Here is a 6,958-nt window from a genome sequence, read left to right as displayed (position 1 = left end):
TCAAGTTCTTAGAGGTTTTTCCCTACCACATCCACAGTGTCTTGAGAGCATGACCCCAAGGAAGTGGTCCCTGCTCTAACCCTTCGTGGTCCTAGCCCTTCATCCTCAATCTAGAAACTTTCAATAAATATTCTCATTACCTATCTCAAATCTTGTTCTAATGCCATCATTTCTTATCCCATATTTTGTCTGTGACCTCCTCCAGGTTCTCAGAGTGGGGTAGGGGAAATCTGATACCCAGGGGGAAAGTGGTCCAGCTGGAGAAGCTCACAGTCTCCAGAGCATCACCCGGGCAAGGCATTTCTCACCCAGACAGCCCTTTCCCCAATCTCCACTGGAACTCTAAGCCCCCATCTTGCATAGCTGAAGACGGGGGGGGGGTGTATCATACACCTTGATTTGCTTTTTTAAATGGCTATACGATGCATGCAAGTGACTTGGAAGACATTACATGGGAAGGGACTGAAGGAAAGTGCAGGGCAAGCTGCTGTCCAGGGGATGCACTCACCGGACAGAGAGAGAGGGAGAAGGTGGGAAAGTGATAGCGCAACTCCAGGGGGGTGTTCACGCTGCAATATCTTCTCCTCTATCCTCCGCGGGATCTTGAGCACACACACACATGTGCTTAGCATGCTTTTCAAACTGCTCAGCCTGGGATTCAAATCATTCACTCAGGCATGTGGAATCCAGTCACCTTCACCACCACACCACCCATACACCCCCAATTCTTCTTCTCTTCCATAAACACCTACTCGCCGATCATACCACACTTCAAATGAGCCCTGAGTGTCTTGAAATCTCTGGGATGAAGGCTCCATACTAAGTGGATCGGAACAACTCTGGGTGAGACTCCATGTCTCTGTTGTCCCATCTACCCAACCCTCAAGGGATCCAGGTTGCAGGGAATGATACCTGGAAAGGGAAAGGGCTCATTGAGAGAAATTCAGGGACAACCATACTGGGACTTACAGAGATGTCATGAGGATTACAATAGCCCAAATCTAGGCTAGAGGCCGAGAGAAGGGAAAAGAGACTCCTGGGCAAAGAGCAGGGACTGAGCGATAATTGGATATTCTGGTCGCATACGAGGAACCCAGTCAGGAGAGCTTATCCCAGGTGAGAGGACTGTGGTTTATTAATGACATGGAGCCCCTGACTGTTTGGAAGGTGAAACCTACAGGGGTATTTCTCAGGCTTTTCCAATGCATGTTAGCTAAGTCAAGTCACTCAGAAGTCCTGCTCTGGGAACCAGTTTAAGATAAGAAAGCCAGTAGGTCCCAAATCTCTCCCACCTTTGGGAGCTGTGGACTACTTGGAGAGACTCTGGTGGTCCAGGAGGCAGAGGCAGACAGGGTTGGTGGCTCCATAGTGAGCTGGATGTGGGGCAGGGGAGGCTCAGGGTTACAGGAGCCAGGGGCAGGGATCACAACCACAGAGGATTTGTGCAGATAAAGTTAGGTTAGGGATAGAGTTAGGGACGGTCTACTGATAGAGCTAACGATGGTCAGCCTGGGTGAGGCAGAGGCCATGGGTAAATGTGGACAAATAAGACAGCACACCAACTAAGGCACCAAATGGGACCCAGTGATGGCCATGAAGAATGCATCAGAGTTGGACTCAGGTCTGGAGTCAGGTCAGACACACATGTTCAAGGCAGGGTGTAACAGAGAATGCTCACTTTGGGTTCCCAAGGCTGTTTCATTGACACTCACTAAAGTCAACCACAGTGTCCTTTCTCCTACTTCCTGGTCAATAATGTGATAGGCATGTTGGGTAAATTGCTAAGTGATGTATGCAGAATAGATGTGTAAAATAAATTAAAATTTTTAAAAATGATAGGTTTTTTTTTTGTATTTTACCTACGTGATGAACAAAACATAGAATGTATTTATATCTTTATTGACAGATTTCATTTTTAATGCGAGTTACTTCAGGGGTCCCTATAGCCAGGGTCAAGGGGAAACCAGACTGCACTGCAGCAGATGAGCAGTAAGTGAGGAGCGAGGCTTCATCTGTTTGTATGCGTGTCTGGTTTTATGTTGTTGTCATCGTCGTTGTGGTGTGTGTGTGTCTGTTTTAAAGGTTTTTGTCATAGGGTCATGTGTTTATCGGAAAGAAACAGAGACAGCGAGAGGGGAAGTGAGAAATCACCCTCCCACACCCAGTGGTGATGGCCACACCCCAGTCCCTTCTCCTCCTTTTTCCTCCTGGAATTTGGGGCATAAACATACATTTGCCCAGCATGATTTTCAAACTGTGGGGTTCAGAACTAGAACCACAAGTTGGCCAAGCGGCAATCCAGTACCGTAATTACTATGCCACCTGCAGACCTCAGCCTCATCTGTTTCTGCGTCCCCACCCCATCACTCAAGATACTCCCTAAGGTCCGCCTCCAGTCAGATCAGTGGTAGAATAGATTCTTGTGCTAGTATAAACCCTATTTTGAACTGCTCAGGCCAAGGGATTTAGGTTGTGCACTCTCATAAGCCAATCCTCATCTGCACCCCCGACTGGTTATTATAGCACCTGCTTTTTCATTTGGTTGGTTGCCTGTGCTTATGTATCTGCAGAAACTCCAAATCTATTTGATATATTAGCCACTTATTTGGTGTATGTGTTGTAAATATTTATCCCTGTTCACTTTTATGCCTTTTATTTTTGGGGTCTTTCACCATAGAACTACTGTCAATTGTTATGTATTGGATAGGTTTAACCTTTGCTTTATGGTTTCCTGGCCCATGCCTTGTGGAGAAAGGTCATCTCTATTTCATTACATGAAACCACTTTTCTATTGTATTCAGGCATGTCCATTGCTTTTGGTGTTTGAATGGATTTTTTTTCTTCTCATTTCATCTGGAGTTTCTTTTGGTGAATGAATAGAGCCTGATTTGTTTACAAATGGGAAGTCAATCATCACATCTTTGTTGAACATAATGCACCTTTTATGAAAGCATGGCTTTTTCACATTTCTCTCTGTGGTTTTCTTGATATTGTCCTGCATTGCTTCGTGTTGTTTTAAATATTATCGCTTCAGGGCATGTTTTGATGTCAGTTGAGGAACGAGTTGGTCATTTTAGCTGTTTTTCCAAATATCATGTCTATTTTTCATGTGAGACTGTAGAATCAGTTACAAGATTTTCAAAAGCATTCTTTTGGTGTTGTGTTTATAATGTCATGGAATACACAGTTACTTTGAGAAGACCTGATACCTTTCCAATGCTCAGCATTTTCATCCAGGAGCATGGTTTGTCACCATTCACTCGCATTTCTATTATGTCTGCTAGGCAAATAGTTTTATATTTGAAATGGTCATGCAGAATTTGTATATTTTTGTTGTTTCTCCTAGTGTTTTGATATATAATTTTATTGAGGCTATAAATTTTTCCCTAATGTCCTATCTCAAACGGCTACTGCCTGTGGAACGGAGAAGATTGACTTCTCTCTGTCTATCTGATATTTTGCCACTTTCACTCTTGTATTTATTCAAATTGTATTTCCACTGGGTTCCAGGTTTTAGTAGACGACGTCATCATTTGCAAAGGACCATTTTCTCTCTTTTTTCCTAATATTTATACCTAGTTTCCTTCCCCTCATCTTGTTTCATTCTCTAGAATCTGTAGAACGCATTTCATAACAAGGAGAGTGGGCAGACTTGCTGTGTTTCTGACTCTTACGTGTTTTGCATTTGAGTATGCAGGTTGCTCTGGGTTGGGTAGGTGTTCATTATTCAATTGAAGAAGTTACTGGGTAACTTAAGGAAAGGCTAGATCAGATGAACAGACAAATAGATGGAAGGGCAAATCCATCTTCCCATGGTGTACAGATGAGTAGGTAGATGAATAGAAGATGGAAGAGTGGAGTAAATGACTGGACAGAAAAATCACTTGTTAGACAGAGGGAGTGTCAAAAGAATAAAGGAATAATAACAGGGTAGAAGGATAGATGAATGCGCAAATGCTTAGCTAGATAGAAAGAATTATCTGAGATTCAGAAAAGGATTTCCATTGACTTCCTGTAAATCAGAAAGCAGTAGAACTTATATTCCCATTTTATTAAATTTTCTATATGTGCACATGTTAAATTAGATCCCAGTCAAGTGGTCATACAGCTAAGGTAAAAGGATTCTGGCCTCAACAAAATGGGTTATATTCCTATATAAATAAACAATCATAAGAGGCATTCTTTTTTTTTTTTTTGAGAGGTTTTCGCTATAGGGCACATGCACTCGCCAGACAGACAGAGAGAGACAGAGAGATAGAAAGCAAGAAATCACCCCCCAAGGGGGATGGTCACGCCTCAATCCCTTCTCCTCCATTCTCCTCTTGGGATCTTGGGCACACACGCACACGCGCCCGGCGTGAGTTTTAAAGTCACCAGGTCTGGGACGCAAACCACGGTCGACTACGTGGGAGTCCAATGACATAGCCATTACGCTAACTGCTGGTTCCCAAAACCTGGCATTCTTGTCACCATAAATTCTTAGACTGTAACTTGGGTGTTTTTTCCTTTTATTTTGAGTATGTGATTGGGTATTGTGTGGTCATGGGATGTCCACAGAACAGAGGGCATTCAAGGAGGGGAATACTTTCCTGAGGGGAAAAATGATCTCATGCTTCTGGGCTTGGAGAGAACTCACTGAAATGAGAATATTGCAGGAGAGCAAGTTTACAGGGAATGACTTTAGTTGAGATTGACGGCCCTGTAAGGCAATTGAGCAGATACAGGCTCAAAAGGCAGAATATACGCGAACCTAGAGTCAAATTGAGAAACCAGTTTTGGATATAGGGATCTGGTGACCCTAGGCACCGCTGAGAGTACACAGTGACATTGAGACGCTGAGAGAATAGAGAGAGGACGGGGAAGAGGATCCAGTGTGGTGATCTGGAGGTCAGCAGCCATACACAGTCCTGGGAGAAGGAAAGCTAAGGAGAAGAAGTGTGCTCCAAGGCAAATAGAAAGAGGCACCCCTTGCAGAGACGACAGAGCAATGTGGAGGAGCTTCCATTTTGACCAGAATGAGGGCCTGGGATTGAGAGGTTTTAGGGAGATATGAGGATAGGATGCAGGGGACCCCGCCATGCTCCAGCATTCAAAAAAGTGTTTAAATGGATGGATGGATGATAGATGGATGGGTAGATGGATAGATGAATGATGGATGGATAGATGGACATAGGGATTCACAGAGACAAGGGCGGGAAACAAACGACAAAGAAATGAATAGAAGATGGATTGACAAATGGATACATGGGTAGGTGGGTGGATAAATGGAAAGTGAAATCTGAGGTTTCCCAAAAGGCTTCATGATCAAATTAGGCCTCAACTGCATCCCAAGAAGCAGAAATGAAATCAGAAGAGTTTCACACGGAGCTTCCAGAGTCAGGATGTCTCAGCGTCTGTGGATCCACGAAGGAAGATGCCTTGGCTAGACCATGGAAACTTGTGGGAAAGAACACTGAGAGGCAACTAAATGATGAGGAGAGGTCAGGCAAGTCCAACTCAGCTTTGGGCTAACTCGGCACACTGCCCTGCTGCCTGAGTGGACGGAGTTTCAGGAGTTTGCTGATCACCTAATGTATGCAGTGTTGCCCTCAGCCCTGACAGCATCAGAGAGTAGGGATGAATAGGACGACTCCTGTACAGGCGACACCAGCGTCATGTAGAGGGACAGGCACAGGGACCCCTTCAGCCTGTGGGCCCAGTCTGATTTGCCCCCTGGCTCAATGGGTCTGGTCACCCACCTGCCCTGTGCCCAGGACGAAGCTCCACCCACTGCAGCCCTGTGACCATCACACACCACAGGTTTCCTCTAGGGCCCAGGCCCCGGGAGACAGACCCTATCTACTAGCCCCACAGGTTTTGGTCCGAGTCTCAGTCAGTGTGGTTTTTATTCGGCGGAGGGACCCACCTCACTGTCACAGGTAAATGGCTCTCATGACCTCTACCAACTTATCTCACCTTTTCTGCACTCTCCAGCTCTTGCTTTTCTCTCTATGGGGGCTGCCACCCTCAGACCGCTAGCTTAGAGAGTGAAACCTACCCTTTCTATGCCGGGTCTGAGGGAGGTGGGCTATTCTTGAGATAACAGTAGAAAGGGCCCCAAACAGGACTGCCACTTTCACATTCCTACATTCAGATGTGTCCTGGGCCCAGGGGCCTTGTCTCAGGGTCACCAGAACAGGGTTTCTTTTTCTTTTTTGAGGGCAGATGTTCAAATGGGGGAAAGTGGCAGGTACTGGTCAGAGACACCAAGGCAGCATTACAGATGATCCTGTGGGCCCTGTGTCTGGACAGAGGACAGAATGGCCATGTTGGCTAGAAGCCCTCACTGGATGCCCTGGTTCTTGGCAGGACTGGTAAACAAGCTCCAGGGTACATAGTGTTGGCCCAGGGAGAGGTTGGAGGGCACGGAGAAGTCTCTGGGTCTAGGCTAAAAGTCTCTGGGCTTAACTGGACCAGGAAGACACAAAGACAGACAGACTGTCAGACTGGGTGAAGTGACCAGAGTTTACCCCTCTGGATAAGCATTAAAAAGGAGGGGTCCCCTGATACAGAGACTCATGTATACCCAGAACCCCTTACCCCTCAGGCTGAGTTCTCTCCTCGGTCTCACCATGGGACAGTATTTCTGATTTCTCAAAAGTCATGTTAGACTCAAGAAATAATTAATACGGGATCAGAGAGCCACATGGCTGCTGAGCAAAGTCAGAAGTGATCAGAAGATTTTGAGGCGGGTCTGGGGGCTCCTGTGTTCCTGTAATCTAGAGGGAGGCAGCCTATAAACTCAGCCAAGGTGTAAGGTCCAGTGACCAGGCCTTGCTGCCTGAGCATGATGGTGGAACTTAGAAGAACCCCAGGCTTATCTAGGTGGAGATGACCGAGTTCCCAGAGAGATGAGTGGCTGAAAGTGGACTACTCCAGGCCCCACTATGATCTGGGTACTGACGAGGGCCTCCTGTAC

General features: G+C 46.0%; 1 protein-coding gene across 1 annotated transcript in view; it reads left to right on the top strand.

The window, feature by feature from the left end:
* Positions 1-6,958, top strand: part of LOC102497205 (immunoglobulin lambda-1 light chain) — a 51,493-nt gene that overhangs the window by 43,771 nt on the left and 764 nt on the right. The gene's annotated exons all lie outside the window — the stretch shown is intronic.

The sequence above is a fragment of the Tupaia chinensis genome, unplaced genomic scaffold, assembly GCF_000334495.1.
Source record: "Tupaia chinensis unplaced genomic scaffold, TupChi_1.0 Scaffold000137_1, whole genome shotgun sequence".
Taxonomy (NCBI): Eukaryota; Metazoa; Chordata; class Mammalia; order Scandentia; family Tupaiidae; genus Tupaia; species Tupaia belangeri.
This window is presented reverse-complemented; position numbering and strand designations above follow the sequence as displayed.